The following is a 19,907-nucleotide window of genomic DNA, read 5'->3' as shown; positions in this document are numbered from 1 at the left end:
AGATTTACAATGGCTAGGAAAGGATGACGCCCAGCTTACTTTCCCACCAATCATTATTACATGAGAAAGGGAGTGATTTTCTTTAAGTCCATTAGCATAACATTAGTGCTTATAAGGACCAGATGGGATAGAGACTTTACAAGCCTTTTAGGTCAACAAAATCAAACTGGGGACCCTTTCTTAGGAGCTCATCTTTTATCTCATTAACAAAAAAAAAAAAGCTGTTGGCTAGTACAGGCTGTGGATATTTGCCATTTGGGGAAATGGAGAAGCAGCTGGTATTCCCAACTCCTTCCCAGCTCTGGTATCCCTGTAACAACCCATTTCTTCACTAGAGCTGTTGAAGGAGCAGCTTGGCGTGTGGTACAAAACACAAGGAGGGAACTTCAGATCAAAACCTTTATTCTTCATTGCAGCAGATGAAACACTGAGGCACAGGGCTCCTGGGTGGGTGTGAGCAAATACATATGAAAACGCACAGCATTTGCAGTGGAAATACACAGTCCTGTGTTACAGCTGAGATCAATAATAGGAGGATGGTAGAGATTATCAATCTTGAGTGGTCTCCGTTAGGCAGAATTGACTGGCAACCACATAATGACTCAGGCTCAGCCCACCAGTTTAGAGCCCGAGTGATAGATCTGCAGATGCCAGTCATCATCATGTCCTTATCAGCAGCGTTCACGTCTTCTACCTGAGTCGCCCTGGTCGGGTTCAAGTGTTTCAGCCTCCAAGGTGCATCTGAGAGATCAATGCACAGCTACAGCTGGTTGAAGGGGACCAAATCCATTGAACAGTTGATTTGGTTCCATTTTACCAGCTTTAGCAAAGCATTTGGCCTCATGGGCTGCGGCAGCAGAGGGGAATTCTTCAGGGTCTTTTCTTTCCCAGCTGCCTGGACCTCTTCTGAACTTGCTGCCTGATGCTGCACTGGTTCAAATGGCTTCACTTTCAGGCAGTCAGGATTTATTTAAGCTTCTTAGAGGCTACGGCTGAAGAGCGGGTCTGAATTAAAGAGGCAGGTTTAACAGCAGTGGAATAGTCTGCAGCAGTAACCATCAGCCTGGAGCATTTTTAAACCTGATATTTGGCTCTGTCTGTCTTGAGAGCCACGCTGCTATTACAGCGTGACAGAAGTAAAGGCTATTGTTTTAATCCAGATACTTTAATTATCACTTCCTGACTTATTCCTCTCAGTGTTTTATGGTCTGCTGTCATCCTTCATGCCCTATGTTTTGTTATCTAAAATGACACCTAACACACAGCAGCAGAGATGTCCTTTCCTACAAGCAGCCCAGCCTACAGCCAAGGAATTCAGAACTGCAGAACTCTTCTCCTCTCGGGTTCTCTTTGGTAAACAGGAGGAAAAAGGCTGAAACACCTTTTAGAGGTTAGCAAACTTTGTTTCCCTACCATGCAGCCTCCCATGTCTTCTTATCTGGCATTAAAATCAGCATTTTCAGGAGGTTTAAGATCTGCTCAAGACAAGCAATGGTTGTATTTGACATCACCAGAAACCAACAGGAAAACGAAGGAAAGGAAGTGAAAGGTGGGGTAAAATGAAAAAAAAAAAAAGAAAAAAAAAAGCTTTTTCTTTCTTGTAGTCCCATAATCAGGCAATTTGTCCCCAAATGAGGAAAGCAAGCCCCTGCTACGTCACCGCTGTCCAAGTCACTTGCGCGACGGTTCATGTCGCAGAGCTGGGGAGCTGATTTCTCCTGGAGAGCCCTGCAGCATGAACACCCCACTGCTAAAAATAACTCAGTAAATCAAATTTAAAAATCACAGCGGCTCTGATCATTTCTGCAGTGGGAGCCAATAAAGTCAGGCCTTTCCTTCTTAACCCAGAGCCACGAGCAGATATTGCACATTGCCATGTGCATAACCTATTTAAAGAATTTATATGCGTCATAAGGCAAAGGTGACTTTTCCCCCCTCTTCCTCACAGCCCACCACGCTGCAAGATGATACTGGGGAAAAGCACCTGTGCTTAGAACCACTGCACACAGAAATACTGCAAGTGGGCCAGCATTATATCTCCCCAAGAATTACAGGCTTCGCATTGTCACGGTAAGCACTGCAGATCACTTAACTGCCCAAACCCGTTACTCTAAGCTGCCTATAAATAAATGGAGGGAGAGATGGAGGGAGAAAGAGAGAGAGAATAGCTTTTAAAAAGAGCTCTGCAATTAATTTAATCAAGTTATCTCTAGGTACCTTTTCAAGAGACAATCAGCCAAGGAACTAAGCGGAAACTTAGACAGTGAAGACCTGGAAGTATTAAATTCATCCATTGGTGACTTACAGGAGGCAAAGGAAAATAATTATTTACTGGTGATTGGGTGGAGGTGGAAGTGCCATCAGCGACTGAGGCTGTACTGAGCTAAACCCTGATGGGCACATGGGTTTTTGTTTAGAGTGCACCGAGCTGCCTTAGCACCACCACTTAAAACACACTCTGCTCCTCAGGTGCTCTTGTTCTGTTCCAGCCCCGTTGATTTGGGGTCAGTCATTTGAAAGCACTGCTGTGGGAGAGTGGTATGGGGTTACACTGAGCATCTTCTGGTGGGGACCAGTACTGTCCCCACTCCCCCCTTGCTTTGCTTCAGGGAGTGCCTTGGAACATATTTGAAATCAATGTGAGTCGGCGTGGATGTTCTATAACATTTTGTTTAAATTCTCTGCAGTGAGTTATGGGTGAGGTTTTCCTTTTTAGAAAATTAGGTTTTCTCTTCTGGATGCCATTAATCAAAACTAATGATGTCTCTCTGGTGGTGAGGCTTTCCCAGCAGCTGAGAAAGAGCAGCCCACGCTACAAGCTGGAGAGAGCTGCAATAGCTTCCCAGCAGGAAGGGCACAGGCAGGCACTACCAGGTTGGTCTCTGGGGCTGTACCAGCCACCAGGCACCCAAGCAAGACAGATTACAGGTGTGGATAGAGGTGTGTGCTGTGTTGAAGCCCCTGATCTCTGCAGTGCCCATTCCCAAATGCCTGTGGGCCCCCACTTTTACGAAATAGGAGGTACGGGGTTCACCTCTGCCTGCTGAGCGCTGCCAGGTTCCACAGGCAGAATCTGGCAGGGTGCTGCTCTCCCTTCCTGCCTGTGCCAATGTTACAGGTGCAGTCTGCAACAGCACCACATCCAGGTCCAAAACCTCAACCACTCAACACCAGCAAGTTCAGGCTTGAGTACAAAGAGAAGCAAGGTCTATTCTTCTCCTCATGAAATAGGGTCTTGCACTGGAAAGGCCCTCAGGGCCAGGAGCAGATGCTCCTGCCCCTGCTCAATGCTCCAGCACATCCCGAGCTGGGAAAAGCCTACAGGCACTGTGGAATGGCACTGGGGAGCCATGGGCACCCTGAGTGAGAGACATGGGCTAGAGGTGAATCAAAACCAAATTATTAAAACAAACCTGTGCATCACTTTTCCCTCTCTGACAACCCTCGTGCAGTGCCTCTGCTTGGCTTTTGGCTACGTTGGCAATGATTGCAGGCAGGAAATGGAGCAAAAGTCCCATTGCTATGGCAAGGAGGATCAGTAGTAGGCAATGCAAGAGAATCTGCTCTTTTGTGGATCTTTCTACTTTAGCCTCAATATTCTAATAAAGATGTGTTATAGACAGCACAGAAAAGCCAAAGAATTTATCAGCATTTGTCGATATTCCTAATGAAGCAGAAGATTCAACATGCAATAGAATTAGCCTACAACGAACCCTTGCATAGGGCCCATCCTTCCGAGTCCAGAAATCTCCTGCCTATTCCAGTCCGATACCCTTTTGAAAAATGAGCAGCCCTCCAAGCTATTATCATTATAAGCTAAAAGGCCAAATGAGACAAAGTACTGTTGCTCTTCATCTGAATAAACAAATCATTTTTAGATCAAATGCATTAACAATTTATCATTCTAAAATCCAATCAAAAGGAAAAAACAACAATACAGAACATTGATTTCCTACAGCTTTATCTTAATGAAGTGCACATTCCCTTCGTAATTAGCTTTGCAAGGGATTTTTTTCCCCTTTCCTGCAGCTAATGTGTTATTTGATTTCCATCCAAACATTACTAAATTGGAGGAAATTTCCTCAAAATGAAGTGGCTTTTGATAATACAGGAAAACATCTACTCTCTCACATTGCTATTTTTTCCCCCCAAACAGCCATACTTATACTGCAGATGATTCAACTTTATTGCATGGTGTCTTTGCGAGGATGTTTAAATCAATGCCACAGTCACGGGATTCTGCACAATGTGCCATTTGTAAACCAGAAAATACAAGCTTGCTGCTTTTATCCTTTTCCTTACAGACATCAAATATTAATTGAACTTATATTATTACAGGGGAAAAGTGGACTGTGTTTTATTAACATTTCTAAAATTATAGATATTCAACCCAAAAAGTAGACTCCAGACAAGGCTCGAGAGCCTTCCGCTTGGATTTTATTTGACTTAATTAAAAAGCACTCAGTTCCTTTGTGCACTAAAGTAGTTGCTGACATCGCAGTAGCCACTCAGTCTTTCAAACCCCAACTATTACCTGAACTTAATAAAGTGTCTATTTAATTTATACACCCTCATGAACTCACCTGTCTCCCACAAACACAATGTGGTTCTTGCTAATGAGCAGCAAAGGCAGCAACTTGACAGCAAACTCACCAGCACCCTGGGGTAACTCAGCTGCCCCAAAACATTATTTCCATCTCCTTTAATCTGCCTTCTTTACCATTAATGCCACTATCCAACCTCCACGAGCCAGCAATCCACCGCACATTGCTGGAAATGCTCTTTGCCAGGCCACCTCTCCCTTTCTCCCCTAAATCTCTCTTCTAAAATCTTTTCTTCTTTAAATGATGCTGAACAAAGGACTGTTGCTTTCACCCTGCTTCACTGAGTACTTGCTGAAATGACATGGCTAATTTGATAGCCTGGTTTTGTCTGGATATATTGCCAAGGTACATGGCAATATCTATGACAGGGAGTGAAGTCCCAAACCCTACAGTTATCACCTTATTCCTTAGTTATACAGAAAATCTAAAGTGACCTTATCTCCGTCTTAATCCAAATTTTGGTCCTAGGCCTCTTGTAAAACTAACAGTCCCATTTCAAGCACAGACCTGCTCTGTTCTGCCAATGAAGAGCATCGTTACCTGGAGGGAGCTGGCTCCATGTGGGATAAAGATGGTCCCTCCGAAGCTGTTTTCCTGAAGCACAAGGCTCCAAGCAGGTCTCTGGGAGCTGCAGCTCCTGAAACCGGACATGGAAATAGTTGTGGAGTTGGATTTTTTTTTTTTCTACTCACACTCTCGAAAGAGAACAAAGCCGCTCCCTAATACAGTTTGTGCATTTTATGGACCTAACAATTAAATAGGTTTTAAAACATGTGCTGACTGTATAATACAGGGGAGTGCGCTCAGCGTTTTTAAACAGCAACTGATACGAGAGACCACTTAATAGTACAAAACACCAGCAGTCCCGTTAAAATCAATAGAAAATTAGATGCTATGAAAATGCAATATGTGTCCAATTAGTTATAATTGGAGCAAATGGTGATGCAGATAAACTCCTGGAGGAAGATGTATTTGTCCGGAATGCTCCCTGCCTGCTGCCAGCACGCCGCAGGATCGGCCATGGCGGGCTCTGCCATACCCTGGGCATGAGTGATGAGCCATCTCATATACGTGTGTTAACTGTTATCTAATTATGGAGTTGCTCCGAGCCGGCAGGACGGCTTTGGTGCACCACTGTGCGTGGTGAGAAACGATCGGCTGTCACATGGAAACCTCCCTGTTGGACTTGACAAATTATGCCAGCAAACCTGTTTAAGGACTAAAAAATCCTTGGGCGCGGTGACAGGCAGAGAAAGATGCTGTGTTATTTATTTATTTATCTGTCGGAGTTTAAGAATTGTGGCTCAGTCCCACCAATACTCACTTTTTTCCCTGCCTGCCTGTTGTTATATCAGTTCAAACTCCCTCTCACCAATTATTTTCCAGGCTTCTTTCAACTCCTAAAAACTCAGCTGCGCGGCGAAACGGGAACTAGGTTATGCAATTCTAACGCTTTATTTTTAACATCTTTGGTGCAACATATTGGCCTCCTCTTTGTTTCATCTTATGACTAAAGAAAACGAGCGAAGATCCCCTATCACAGCAGCACAGAAGGTACATCCCCAACCAATCATCGCTCCAACCCCTTCATGCTCTCACACTGGATGAAAGTACATCACTTGCAGTACAACAATTATTAATTTGCAGTGATTTTTTTCATATAAACACTGTAAAGTAACAGTTATTTTACCAAAATCATTGGCTCAGAGCTAAGGAGCAATAACTTTCTCCAGGGTTCATATTTTATTCTTGTTTTAAACTAATAATTCAAATTATTACAGACTTAGGGCCACAAAAAAAAAAAAAAACAAAACCAAAAAAAGCCAAGGCTGATGTTTACCCAGACCTGAAACCATTTTACATTATTGGACACAGTTACTTACACTGTTAAGGGAACTGTCTCTCAAGAAAGGGAAAAAAAAAAGAAGTGGCAGCTTTTATTTGTTACGCTGACTCAGCCGAACAGTGGAACAAGAAACGTTAAGCCCCAATCCATAACTTCTGTGGCCGCTCAAAGGACGTATTCTTCCTCGACACTGATAAAAGTTTAATATGTAGTTGCCGAGGTTTTTAATAAACTTGTCAACAAAAGAGCAAGGCAAATTGATGGGGACCTTCCCAGGAATAAATTCAGTTTCAAATAGGCCAAATGAGCGTGGAGGACAGGGAGGGGACGGCGCACGGGAGACTTTTGCTGGTCTTTGCAAAAATGGCACAATAGATTTTAGTGGGTGCGTCTTATTGTCTCAAAGACAAGGTTTTAGGACAAAGCTGGCTTAATTTAAAGAGAGTAATGTGGTTTAGCTCCCTGTGCAGCACAGCCCTGACACTGTGAGGGGTGGAAGAGGCAAAGCCTGGGTATAAATCCCTGTGTTGCACTTGCTGCCCTCACATCCCAGTCCCCTTCCCGCAGCCAACCCATTCAGGGACAAGCTGCAGTGTTGCTCCACATTTTTTATCCCCAATCTCCCATTGCATACATTTCAAGACTTCCCCTCCAGGTATCATATGCACAGCCATCTCCTCTGCTTGGTCAAACCATCCCCACTCCTTGCTCCAGCTTTTCCCTTCAAATACTCGAGGCTGAGCTTAATTCAAGCACAACACAGTCCTTTTCCTCTGCTGGTTCACACTCCTGCAACCTATAACTAAAAGCAACCCTGACATACAGGGAACAGTCATCCTGCATGTGCATCAGCTACACACACTGCCCACCCTCTGCAAGGTTAGGAGTGAAATCACCGCATGAGATTCATTATCTTCTCCTGGTTTCAATCAAGTTTGTGCCTTAAATTATTAAGACTTGAGGGTTTTTTGTTAATTTGTTTACCCAAAGTAAACACAAATATTAAATCAGAGCTTCCAATAATCTCACTGCCAGCAAATTAACAAGCAAATTAACCCATGATGTCCCAGAAGGGGACACCAATCTCTTCATCTCAGCAAGTCCTTGTGACACGTTTCTTCCCATGTCACCAGCTCCCTCCTGACACCTTCCTTTGCTTAAACCAAACAGCCTGAAGAGCCAAAAGCCAAGTCCTGCCTCCCATGCCAGGTCACTACTCAGATTGGAAGCACTGCCCTGACTGTTGTGGTGAACTTTATTCTTGATTGCTCTTAGGTCACTGGATTCCTGCTCCTATGGTTTTATCCAACTCCTCAAATGCCAGGGTTGACTTGCCTATGTAAGGGCTTTGCAGGGATGGCTCCTGTCCTTACAGCTGCTGGGTGACTTCTGTGGTTGGTGGTCACGAGTCCCACGCCTCTTGGCTGCCCAGATGCCACCTAATCCTGTCCCCCCAGAAGGGCAGCTGAGAATGAGCACTATTTATAGCAGTTGTTCCCCAGTTCCCCCAGGCTCATCAGTCTGCCCAGGGCTTTTTTAGATAGCGGCACATGTCCCAGCACAGGCCATATCTGGGCATGGCGAGGCATTTACAGGCATGGCTCTGTGCTTCAGGAAAAAAAAGAAAAAGGAGGAAAAAAAAAAGGAAAACCCCGCATCTGTTGGAGATGTCAGTCGCCTGCTTCCCCTGAGCCTCCTGAGCACCACCAGCAACTGCTCCAAGTGCTAAAATCTTTGACTATCAAATTCTACTTTATTCAAGACATATCTGTGCCTGAAAGCCTTCCCCTTGCACACAAGGGTGTCATCCACCAGCTCTGCTCCTCCATACAGACCACTCTGGAAAAATACAGACTAACCCAGGGATGGTGCTGGTTACACAATGCAAACAAAAATGTCTTCAGAGCATCACAGGGATCTGCAGTGGTGGGGAAGAGACAGCCCACAGGGACACTGCTCCACCTGCACATACAAGTGCCCACCGAGGTGCACAAAGCTGGGCATGTGCACAGCTGGGCAAGCTCGGGGGCCGGGCTGGCATCACACAACCTTCCCGGTGCCAGCAGAGTCACCCGGCAACACCGCGCAGCATTGCACCCAGGCTGGCAACCACTGAGCAGCCCTGCAGTGCTGGAACACCCCACAGACCCCATCGACCAGCTCACTCCTGCTGGAACATCCCCCAGGCAGTCACAGCCCCATGAGGTCCTGGTTGAGGTCCAGCCTCTGTACCTTGTGCCTTGAGCCTGCTCAGAGGTGTGGGGAGCCCAGACAAGCCTTCATTACAGCACGAGGGCAGCAGGGCACAGTCCAGACAAGCTGTACCATCTCCCCAAAATGTATGCTGGGCATCACTGTGCAAGCCAACACCAAAGCAAGAAAAGTCCTTACAAACCCAAAACCCTTGTCCTCAGGTAGTTTCGTCAACCTGCCTTGGCTGTCTCCAGCTTCAGCCTTGCAGTGCAGGTACAGCTTCAACGACTCCACCGCGAGCACCTACTTTGCCTCTGAGGGAAACTGAGGCAGGCGAGCCAAACAACTTTTCTGCAGGCCCAGGGAGCCAGCAGCGGAGCCCATGTCCTCAGCTCCCATCCTTGGAGCACTGGGTTGCTCTCACCATGACCCGCTGCATCCCAACGGGAAAGCAGCTGGCAGCATCGCTGCCCGCTTGGCCGAGGTCAAGAGCAACTTCAGCGTCAAGCGGCAAACATTTAACCCAGCATCTTCTCTGGGAGGCAATCGCCAGTGCGGTACTTAAATCAGCCCTGGGCTTTCCGGGGAGGGATCCGAGCCGAGGATATTTCTCTTGCTAGGAACACACCACCCCCTCGCCCACAGTCACTGCTAAGTGCAAGATGTGGTGAAAGTCTTTAAAAATAGATATATTCCCAAGCAATTCATGCCGCTTGCATCTGGCAGGGCAAACCTAGCATGGAAGCTCTTTCTTACTGACTAAAAAGGATCGTTAGCAGCTCGAGGCTCGTGCAACCTTGACTCTCTTCCTTTCTTCAGGGCCTTCTCTTGTTCTTGGCCTAAACTAGTCCTGGGAAACACAAGGGAAGCCCTGCCCAGCTAAGCTGGTGTCAAAGGCAGGGAAAGATACTGCAGTGCAGTGCTGATCTCTTCTGCAATCGGACGTGCAGACTAGCCCGAATGCTGAGTCAGCACAATTTCTTTTTTGATTGGTTGATCTGAGTAACATATTTTCAATGTATGCTAAAGGGGCAGCAATTAATACCTTTTCCCCCTTTCCCCACTTTTCCAAACCACTTCGAATCGAATGCACAAATCTCACCCCCAAAGTCACTCTCTGGTCCTAAATATTCTGAGGCTCTTTCATTTTTAATTTAGGGCATTAAAAAAAAAAAATTTGCAATCTAAGCGATGCTCACTTTGATCGACTTGTGCTGCTGCAGCTAAAATATCTGTCCTGCAGGTCAATCTAATCATGCTTAATAGCAGTTTATTCTTCAACGCAACATTTTTCACGTTGGGTAGACAGTTTTAAATGAGATTGCTGATGCACCCCTTTACTAATGCTTTTACCAGGGCCAGCACATCCCTTGAAATACTTGTGCAATAAAATGCTTTATTGCTCTTGATGAATGCACTATTAAACTTGAATTGCAAACATGGCCCCCCCCTTTTTTTTTTTTTTAAAAAAGGAGGGTGCTAGAATTTATGGGACCACCTGTCTTCCAACATTAAGTAATAGTAACAACGGTAATAATAGATCATCGATGTAACAAACACACAAAAGTACAAAAAAAACAAAAAAGAAAAACCCGCCTGGGAAATCCGCATGGCACAAATTTGTCCCTGTGCTCTCATGTGCACGTGCAAAATATCCATCTTATACCTGCCGGTAGTTCCGCTTACATGCGGAGAATTCATCTCGAGAACGGCTGGATTTTGTGAGGCATAGAATAGAAAAATTTAACTAATTTGGTCCACTGGATTTATGGCTTTTACAATTCTCAGAGCTCCTGTTTCCATGCCTGGCACCGCGCAGTCCTCGGCTTGCAGGATGGATGGGCGCACCTGAGCATCCCAGCGCTGCGGGTCCAGCACAGATGCTCCTTGCAGCGCACCCGCCACGGTACTCAAGGCCAGGAGATGCTCACCAGTTTAGGAAGAGTGTAAGAGAACTGGCTTGTTTTTTAGCTATCAAATAGAGCGGACCTAGTGCAATGTAACAGCCACAGTTTTAATCCGAAGAGGTGTAAAACGGATGAAGAGCTGCCATGAAGCGGAAGAACGGCGCAAACTGGTTGACAAAGGCCTGTAGCCATCACCTGCTGCCACTGATGTCAACAGCAGTGGGCTACCATGGCTCTTGGGGGGCCACATACACCCCAAGTCATTTTTAGCACCGCCCAAGCCCAGCTGACACAGGCCATGGCAAACCCTCCCCTGCTACCTCCGCTCCCATGCTGCGAGACAGCGCTCAGAGTTATAGCTTTGAAAATATTTACATAAAAAATAAATCTGAGCACTTAGTGACTTCCTAAAGTTAGCAATTCCATGTGATTAACAAGCGTATTAATTCAGAGAGGCGGGGGGAAGGAGATAAAAATTGCATTACAAATGCAGGTATCTACTGTAAATCAGACCGTGAGCACCTTTGCAAGAGGAACACACAGTGCCACAGGGGTTTTAGTAAAACCTGCACTGAGGAAGAAAAAAAAGGGAAGCAAAAAGAAGAAAAAAGAAAATTTAAAAAAAAAAAAAGGAAAAAAACCAACAGGAAAAGAAAAAAAAAGGAAAAAAGATAAAAAAGATAAAAGATAGAAAAGGAAAGAAGAAAGGAAAAGGAAAGGAGAAGAGGTGGGGCAAAGGGTCAGCAAGGAAAAGAGGGAAATTTTATATATAAATTATATATAATATGTAATGTCATGTTATATCCAGAATGGTGACAATTGTCCTCTTTTTTTATCCAGAGAGTCAAGGTAACATTAGTGATTTAGAAGAGAGTGAAACTGCAGTCCTCCTTGGACACCAGTGCTTTCCTGCTTGGGCTCAGCTGATTTCCCATCATTCACCAGCTTCATATTTAAATATGACCCCAAAATGGGGCAGGACACCCACAAGATCCCATCCTTGTGAGGACATTGGGGCCAGGGATTGTCCTCACTCAGGGTGACTGCTGGTGGGACTGAGCTCAGGGATTGCTGCATCCCTGCAGCCAGGTCCTGAGGGACTTCACCACAGCCAGCCAGAAATACCCCAGCTTTCCAGGGCCCAGCATAACCAGAGCATCCGAAAATGCAAACCAGATGATGTGCAAACCAGCCATTCTCCAGTACAAACTCGACCTTCCCAAAGCCAACTGGCAAAGCAAAGGCTCCTCCTCTGCTGGGAAGGGGTCAGCGCTGCCCATGCCCCCATCAGCCACGGTATTCAATTTAAACAAAAACCAGCCTCAATAAACCCCACCAAATCCTACAGGTAGGAAATCTCCCCCACAGCCCAACCTACCTTTTCTCACCCACTCCTCACAAGCACCTGACTACAGTTAAATCCCCTTTGGCGTACCTGTAACAAGTGATGACGGTGCTCACGGTGAATGGAGATGGATAAAGACTCCCCAAAATCCAAATTCAGGGTCTTGCCTGCTCCCCATGCTCGGGGGGAGGATGCTGCGATCGGAAAGACCTAATTAACCTCTGCTGCCATGCCCTGGCACCACACCTGCCAAACGATGCCGTAGGAGCCCATGAGCAAGACGAAGATGGGGTTGCAATTGCAGGGAAACCACTCCAAAGAAAAATGCTGCCCTCAGCGGCCCCATGGACATGGAAAAAGGAATTTGGGCAGCTGGGGAGCGGCTTTCTGAGGAGTTCAACTTTGCGCATCGTTACAACGTCGTAGAAACGCGAGGAAATTTGGGGATGAAAGCTTTAAACCCTCAGATGCGGCTCCCATCTAGGCAGAACGTTAAACTTGTCTTTAAACCAAATTTCTTTCATCTTGTCACATTATAGTGTACTATCCTGGAAAAATAGCCAACTATTTTACATTGGAAAAGGTTAAAAAGGAAAAGGCTTCCAGAATGAAAGGATCTAATTTTCTTGTTTTCCCTGGGGAAAATAAGATCCCTATATTCAGAACACTCCTTTGGCTTTAGCTGTGATCCGCTGACTGGATGGCTCATCACACAAAAAGGAATATCTCCTTCTCGTCAGTTTTAAGCACAAGAAGTTTTAATGTGGGAAAGATTTGAAAAACGGAGTTTGCACACCAATTTAAAGCTAAAACACCGCACGCCCGAGTCACAACTGTTGTATCCTTTTCCTCTCTCTTTTTCTCTCCCCATCCTCCATCTCCTTTTGTTGTTCCTAGATTTAAAGATCAGCCAGCTCTATTTGTTATCTAGCCTTAATATCTGGGGTAAAGAGGGTCGATGGGGAAGCAGGAAAAAGGAGAGGTTGGCCTGCATCCCTGTTAAAACCCAGGAGCGGACAGCCAGCTTTCCTCTGGCATCGCCTTTCAAAGCCCATGCCGCAGTCAGCATATTGAATATTTAATGTCCTGATGAGCATTTCCACCTGCTGACACAGGCAAAGTGACAGAACAATACACGCGCTGGAACAAGATCATCAATTGACTCCCCAGTCGGTCTGCCGGGTCAGGCAGTTAAAAAAAAATAATAATATAAAATAATCTGTCTGTCTTTCTCCCCCGCCTTGGCCGGGGTCACACACTGCTCCTCTGAGAAGGATTCCCACCTGAAATACATACTTCTTTACATTCCATAGCTTGCCAGGTTCATATGGGCATATAAAGAAGTATGTCTCTCAAGCAGGTAGTTTCAATATGCGCATTTATATGGTCACAGGAGGAAAAATAACGCTGATTTACAATTTACATCCTGAGAGTGAGTTACGGCTCAGTTCAAACCAGCAGACTTTCCTCCTGCCCAGCCCATGTGCAGACACACATACACACCCCAGCTCCCGATCCTGGCTGGTAATGCTGGGCTGAGCCCTCAGCAGATGATGGATTTTGGATCCTGGGAAAGGGGAACTGCGTAATTCACTGGACACAAAGCAGCAAAGGTCCAGTTGCTGCCCTGGCAGGGGCTCTTTGAAACGTAAAAGACACAGGGTACAAGCCAGCCTCCCACTCCACCTAAAAAGTAGGTGTTTCATTCAAAATCATAAACTTTCAGCATTTAAAAAAGACCAAAATGTGGTTTAGAGGAAAGGCTTTCCTGTATATGCATACAGGTATAATTTCAGACAAAGCCATGTGGGAGAAAGTTACATATAGATGAATTCCCAGTTGCCTACATCCTAAAATTTGGAAGCAAAAAGCCGGTTTGTTTTCAGAAAGCCCAAAATCAAATGGCCATCTACTGATTCACAAACCGACACCGGGAAGGACTGTTCCATTTGCCAGAGTAAGAGAACTCATCATCCCCAGACGAGTGATTGCTTTATCAGTAAGTAGAAATTAAAGTAGAGGAAGAAGAAAGCATCTTACCTAGTGAATCCAATGATTTTTCCTCTTCTGGTCACTGGAAATGAGACACTACCCGCAGACAACCAACCCCCAAAAGATAGCACATGCCTTTTGGGGAGATCAGGGCGTTAAAAACAAAAAATAATTAAAAATTGCTCCTAATAACTCATCCGGTTGAGCTCCACGCCAGCTAAGGGGCTTTGGGAAGACCTGCAGACATAAAAGGCAGCCAAAGCGAGGTTCTGGGAGCTCGGGCCAAAGTCTTCCCGAGTTCTTCCCGCAGCCCCCGTGGGCTGCGCTCCCCGCACGCCGCCGCACTGTGCACCCGTGGGGCTCGGTCCCGCACGCAGCCCTGGCTCTCCCCCTCTCTCTCGCCTCCTCGCAGTCGTGCTGAGCTTTAAAGCTCCCTGAACAATGTGGGCCGAGTGGCAGGGCTGCGATCGCCGCCCGGGCTGAATGGGAGACTATAATGGGCAGGATTTAGGCAGGAGCGCGGCGGAGGTCACGCCGGGCGCTGCCTGCTCGCTCAGCAGGGCGGGCAGGGTCCCTCACCAGCGCCCGCCGCCCCTCGCCCGCCGCTGCCCACGATCGATACCAATTTACAGGCAAATGGGGAATGGCTGCCTCCGTGTTAATGAATTTTACCGTTTCTCACAGTCTTCTAATGAACCCTTTAAAGAGGGTTTAAGTAAACTTAGCAAGTGGCAAACTAAGCACTTTGGAATACCTAATTGCATCGATGCTTTTCACTGCTTTTTTTAAAATATCACTGCCAGCTGGGGAGTAAATACTTCCCTGCTGCCCATCGACTTCCAGCACCACTGAAAAGCAAAGGCCACATGGAGCCGGGGTGTAAATCCGCTGTGCTCAGCCCCAACCCCCAAAATGGCTTTACACCCCTCATGCAATACTGGCACATGCCTTGGTCCTGGCTCTGTGCAGCTTCCCCCTCATTCTCTGACTTTGTTGGCCTTTTTAACCATCTTTATTTGTCTCATTTAAAGGCAAATTTCAACCTTTAGTTTGGATTAAGGAGAAGAGAGATGGAGCTGTGGCACTGGTGTAATGCATGACTGCAGTGAAATTAAAGCAAAGGGAGAACTGAGGAGTGTGAGGGAAAGTCTGAGTGTCTCAGATTAAAAAAGCAAGAAGCCCAAAAAACCCAACAAAAATCAAAGTGCTGGTGGTGGGGTGTTGCACAGCCAAGGCACTCTATGGTGTTGAATTTTCTTCAGACCAACAGCAGTAGAAGAGCTACTGGACTTCTTGGAGCACTAAACATCTGCACCTCATGCCCTATTTGATTTCTTCAAATGCATTTGACATGGGCTGTCCTGAACAGTCCCCAACTTCTGCAGACAAGTGGGACAGTGACTGCCAGCCACTAAAGCAAGTACTATGTAAGAGCTAAAAAAATGACCTTTTAGATCCTTACTAGAACTGAAGACAATGACACAACCACAGTAGCAAAGTTCATCCTGGAGATTTAAACTTGCTTTGAGGTTCTGGGTGTAAGCTCATGCTTTCCGGGGTTGTGCCTTTTGGTGGAGAAGCAAGTAAATTGTGTGATGGTGTTTTTAATGTGACATCAGAGGCACCATGTGGATCCCATCCTCCAGCTACCACCAGGAGTAAGTGGTGGTGGGTGAACATAATCCACCATCCTCAACCCACCTGGGCTCTCTGAGCTCCTGTGCTTGCTCTTGGCCAAAAAACATGCGCAGTAAAACTGTGGCTGTTCTGGGGAGAAAAATGGATGGAGACCTGGATCATGCAGAGGCAAAGGGGCAAATAAAAGGGGAGGGAAGGGCCTGAGGTATTGCCTGGAGACGGAAGAGGAAAGAGCATGGTGAAAGGGCATGGTGAAAGCAAGGTCCTGTATATTATATCCCTGCTCTGCCCCAGGCTCCAGGCGCTGCTCAGGTCCAAGTGGCAAAGTCAAATGGAAGATGTGCAGCACAAAAGTTTGGGGACAGCCTGCATCTAGGGCTGGGCACTGGAGAAGGGAGACACAAGCGGGGCCGAGGTGGAGGCACACGCTGGCCCCAGTGCAGCCTGTGGCAGAGAGACTGAGCTCAGACCTTGGGAGCCACAGACACAACCACCCGCTCGAGAGGATCCCAGCAATTAAACTGACAGCACAAATCACAGATTTCTGCCTAGACAATTACACACGATTGCTGAGTGCACGCTCCCTCTGGCACAGACATATATACTTGTATCCACACTCCACACACACCCTGGAGATGTGTTGCACCTGAATGATATGTTACACCTGCTTATACATAGCATTTATATATCTATGCATAAAGATGCATAAAATATCCATATGCGTGCTATAAAACAAGCCTAAATCTATGTGTGCATGCACCACAGTATCCATATCACAAAACTGATGTCTATATATTCATGTGACTAGGTATCACCACTATCATATAAAATATAATGACCACAGTCAACTCTGAGCTGCAGAAGCAATAACAGTCAATTGATGCTACACTTCATGTAACCTGAATTCCAAACCCTTGCAGGAAAGCCTAACTTCTCCTCCTCCCCATATTCCCTTTCTGATCGTCCACAAGCCACGCACCTGTAATTAATACTCATTTCTCGGCATTTTAACAGTTAATCACCACAGCATTGAGATTATTGCAAGTTAGGCTAAGTTTAACCACATTTCACCCTTTTGCTCTGCCTGGTATCAGCTCATAGCACTAGTTTGTTGCAAATAAATAAATAACGCCCCAATCCCCCCAGGTGTCATTAGCCAGCCTGTGTCTGAATTAGGCATTTAAAGGCCGGTTTAACCTTGCAGAACGGTTGCATGTCAAAGTTCTAACATTTCAGTTCAGATTATTCTAGTGCACTGCTTGCTCTGCAGTTTGTTAGGTGTTTTTTTTTTTTTAAATGCGGAGTATGCCACAGCAGAACAAAAAAAAAAAGGGGGGGAGGAGGTTTCCTAACCGATCCACAGATTAAACACACATCCAGCACACCCCTCACAGATACACACACACACATACATTTGCCGGATGCAGAAGCCCACATTTAAGTCCCCGGGTAAGTTGGATGGGCACTCAGTCCTGCATTGGCCAGGAAAAGTGTTTAAACCAAGCTGAGCTGGTAGCAGTTAAAGGCAAGGCAGGGAGCAGAAGAGAGGGGGGAAAAAAAAAAAAAAGACATACCAGTTAGGAGCTTCTGTTGCAGCAGAGGACTCACCAGAGCACTAGCTGAAAGCTGAATCAGCTTTCGAGAGTTAGGGATGCATAGAGGAGGGTCATGGAATCACAAGGTAATAATGCGCTTCATGCTGCAGCCGTCAGCCTTCTCCTTATAGCCAATCTCTAATGCAGGAAGGGAACAGAGAGCAGGCCCAGGGATGGGATTAGTCCTCACTTGGAGAGAAAAAAAAAAAAAATTAAAAAAAAAAAATCGGCAGGCAAACCCTCCCCTCCCACCCACCCTTACCTCGCCCCCGCCGCCCGGCACCGCCACAACTCCAGCCCTCCATCCCCGCCGCTGCACCGCATCGCAGCGCGGTGCCGCGGGGTGCGGGGAGGCAGCGCGGTGCCGCGGGGGCTGCGCGGGGCGGGCGGGGAGCGCGCTCGGGCAGCTCCGCGGCCAGCCGGGGGTTAAGGAGCAGCCACGGTGCCCGCCCGGATTGCAGCACACCTTGATGCGAGAGGCTGCGCCGGCACAAGTGCCTGCGCCCCCCCCCACCCCTTCTCCTCCTCCTCCTCCTCCTCCTTTTCACATTTCCCCCCCCCCCCCCGGGGGTTCACCCCGGGGGGGGGGTCAGGCTGGGGGGGGATACACAGGGCGGGGGGGGGGGCTGGCTGAGGGAGGGGGAAGCTCTGGTCAGGACGCGAGTCCACCTTTCCAGTGCTTATATACCCAGCGAAGCATCCCAAACACGCACCCCCGGGCGAGCGGCCCCTGCTCCTGCTCTTCCCTCCCTGACCATATTTAGTCAACCACGGCAAAAAATAGCCCGTCAGCTGGAGCCTGCCGAGCAGGGCTCGGAGTTCAATCGCTCCTCGCAGCCCATTGACTACTGGTCCTGCAGGGTCCTGACTCTGCCTTTTTTTTCCCCTCTGCTATTTTTAGCTAGGCCAAATAAAGAGGGAGCTCATCTTACTATTCTCCACCGGCCCGAGGTTTCTCGGGGCCCTGGCTATGTTTGGTAAGCGCCGGTGTTGAGAGACACAGAGCGGAGACCTTGTCCATGCCGGAGAACCTTTGGCTCTCTCCTGTATTTGTTCTTTTCCTCTCCTTTTCTTTCTTTCATTTGAATTTCTTCCTTCATGGTAGAAAGGATTCCGGGTGAGAAGGTGGGGAAGAAGCTCAGTGGATCCTGATTTTCATGTTACAGAGGGAAGAACTGGCTTTAAAAGACCTCACGCTGGGGCCAAGTCCTTCACCACAAGGTCCTGGGCATCTCGTTGTCTGGCCACGTCTGTCCTCCTGTGTCTCTAAAGGTGCTGAAGGTTGGGAAGGCATTGGATTTTCTGCCCTACATGGAGAGCACTAGGAAGCCTCGTTGCCAGCCAGGGAAACCCCTCTGTAACAGTGGGTTAATGTGGGTCACCAACACAGCGGTGTCTCCTGGGTCTCGAGGTTATGGGATCTTTCCAGCCTCCAAAGTTTCATCCAGCAGTACAGCAAGGAGGGAAAATTTTGGCAGTAGAGGTACTGCCCTTGGCTTGCATCCAGAGAAGCAGGTGAACAACTATAGAAACTTGAGTTAGACCCAGCTTCAAAATAAAGATGTCCAGAGACCTCGGGAGGTCACTTGGGGAGAGCAGATAAATGATGACAGACATGGCATTGGCTGCGTTCAGCCAACCCGTCCTGCTTGCTTGCAGCAGATCCCTGCTTTGGACAACCTCCTGAATCCAATGGCTCCCCTTGCCCTGCTCATCCCAGGTCTCTGCACCTCATCAAGGCTCACCCAGAGGGACCATGACACCTCCTCAGACCTCAAGAGCACCTCATGCTGCTGGGAGACCACTCCTGTGGCCAGGCTTTGGGGGATCAGGGCTGGAGAGAGCAGCATCTACCAATGGATGTTTGGGTGGTGGCTGGATGTGGGACTGGGGTGGGAAGTTTGCATGAATTCCAGTGACGTTCCCAAGACCCTCTGCTCCCATCAGTGACCCATGAGCGTGGCGTGGTGTGTGACAAAGACACCCACCCACAGGGTCTGTGCCCTGCTCCACTGTGATCCCAACGGATACCTCCACTTAGGACACCCGTGTGAGCCTGTCAGGCAACACTCGTCTGAGGGTGTTGTACTTGCTGGGAGCTGATAGCAAGTCATCTAAGGATGGGAAATGCCTGCAGGAACCACCCCATAGTGCCAAGAGGTGGGGAGGGCTCCCGGAAGATCCCAGAGGTGCTTCCCTGTGCCCTCATGTCTGAGGTCCCCAGCTCTGAGGACGATGCCAGAAATAGCCACTACGGATGACACGTCTGCTCTCTGTCCTGGGCTGCCTTGGCTCTTTCTCTGTCTCAGCCGACGGGTCTCCTGAACCCACTCTGGGAACTTGGATTTCCCTCTGCCTCCTCCTGGTCCCAAAGACAGCCTGTTCCCCACTGTCACTGTTTGGATAGCCCAGGACAGGGTGTGTGGCAGCAAAACCATGAAATCTGTTGTCCCTGAGGTGCCAGGTGACGACAACATAAAGCAGAGCTCTGTCTGACCCCAGGGACCAAACCTGCCACTTCCCACAGGACTGGCAGTGGGGACAGAGCCCATAGGAAACCCTCTTCCTCACTCCTCTACCCCAACATAGTCCTTGTGACCACCAGTGTCCCCTCTGTACCTTCAGCTCATTTCCCTCTGGAACAGATGGGAATTTCCCTGCAATGACATAAACTGCTGTTGGGTTTTTTCCTTCTGTTTTCCACCACTACAGGGATGTCCAAGCTGCTTCCACTCAGATATCAGACAGGACTGCCAATGCTTTCCCAGCCCATGCCCTTTCTATAAC

The 19,907-nt window shown here is 47.6% G+C and overlaps 1 long non-coding RNA gene across 2 annotated transcripts; it reads right to left on the bottom strand.

The window, feature by feature from the left end:
• Positions 1-385: 385 nt before the first annotated feature.
• On the bottom strand, positions 386-17,644 carry LOC113948504. 2 transcript variants are annotated; one of them, XR_003528169.1, is made up of 3 exons: positions 17,587-17,644; positions 17,100-17,258; positions 386-992 (listed from the first exon to the last, which is right to left on the bottom strand). It is a non-coding gene; the product is annotated as an uncharacterized LOC113948504 (long non-coding RNA). The 2 variants fall into 2 exon arrangements; XR_003528168.1 differs by having other exon boundaries at positions 17,100-17,309; positions 17,587-17,631.
• Positions 17,645-19,907: the final 2,263 nt, after the last annotated feature.

The sequence above is a fragment of the Corapipo altera genome, unplaced genomic scaffold (genome assembly GCF_003945725.1).
Source record: "Corapipo altera isolate COAL_440 unplaced genomic scaffold, ASM394572v1 64, whole genome shotgun sequence".
Classification (NCBI taxonomy): domain Eukaryota; kingdom Metazoa; phylum Chordata; class Aves; order Passeriformes; family Pipridae; genus Corapipo; species Corapipo altera.
Note: the sequence above shows the minus strand (reverse complement) of the source record. Positions and strands in the feature narration are given on the sequence as shown.